Source organism: Taudactylus pleione, unplaced genomic scaffold, assembly GCF_031769625.1.
Source record: "Taudactylus pleione unplaced genomic scaffold, aTauple2 ptg001569l, whole genome shotgun sequence".
In the NCBI taxonomy this organism is placed as follows: Eukaryota; Metazoa; Chordata; class Amphibia; order Anura; family Myobatrachidae; genus Taudactylus; species Taudactylus pleione.
Genome location: NW_028285966.1, coordinates 101,150 through 102,228, shown reverse-complemented (window position 1 = coordinate 102,228; position 1,079 = coordinate 101,150). Strand labels below are relative to the sequence as shown.

Genomic DNA, 1,079 nt, shown 5'->3' with positions numbered 1-1,079 from the left:
CGTCCCTGGGTGGGCTTGAACCACCAACCTTTCAGATAACAGCCGAACGCGCTAACCAATTGCGCCACAGAGACACATGAAAGTGCTTTCTAATGGATATTATCAGTAAGCGAAGATGAACCAGCAGAACTGAACTTAAACTACTTAAAAGTTTCTAACATGGATCATTTCTTACAAATGGACACTATAATATGAACTTGTGCAAAGTAAGAAATAACAGGATTATACCCTGTGAATTGAGAATTTTGTCAGGGTGTGAAAATATCTTAGTCATGATGGGGGCGAATCAATCCTGTTATAAAAGGGTTGAAATAGGGGGATTTCAGTTAGTCCAAGGATCCAAGTATATGAGAACTTATTTGCAGTGTTATGAAAAATTCTGGTGATGTATTCACAATGATAGATGTGCCAAATTGTATTTATAATAAAGATAGAGAATGGTGGAACTGAGTTTTTTCAATATAAAGCTATATGGCATTTGCTAGCACTTAAAATATGTGTTATAAATTTGTGGGTATACTTAGGAATATCAGAAATATAATGAGATAAAAGGGAATATGACAGGGAGTTGGGCATTAAAATTCCGATGAGAAGGTAAGTAAGACAATGTATCTCTGTCCACAATGGAAGTAAGTTGGGACAGTGCCACCAGATGTGAGACAGTTTCCTCAGCCCCACAAAGTCTCCAACACAATGGTGATAAAGAAGGAAACATTTTATGAAATCATTAAGGTACTAAATACCAACGATAATGGGATTTCACTAAACTTGAGGCTAATGGAAGTTTTTGAGATGTTATTTCTAAATGTAATCCAGTCTGCATTCTCCAGATAAGATTTTGCAACCAAAATTTGCTGCAATATATCAAGTGAAGAATAACATTCCAGACCAAAATTTTTCACTGTTTTTATTTTCATCTGATGCCCCAGAGGAATGCGGAGTGACATATTGTTGTCTTGAAAATTACATGCAAACAATTTGGGGTTGAGTCAAAGAGCTGATACACCACATTTCCTGTGAGTAACTGACTATAAGCCACACTTATGGTAGCTCCAAACTTGCACCAATTTGTTGTAGCC

The 1,079-nt window shown here is 36.5% G+C and overlaps 1 non-coding gene across 1 annotated transcript; it reads right to left on the bottom strand.

Moving 5' to 3' along the window:
* Positions 1-74, bottom strand: TRNAN-GUU (transfer RNA asparagine (anticodon GUU)). Its single transcript has one exon. It is a non-coding gene; the product is annotated as a tRNA-Asn (tRNA).
* Positions 75-1,079: the final 1,005 nt, after the last annotated feature.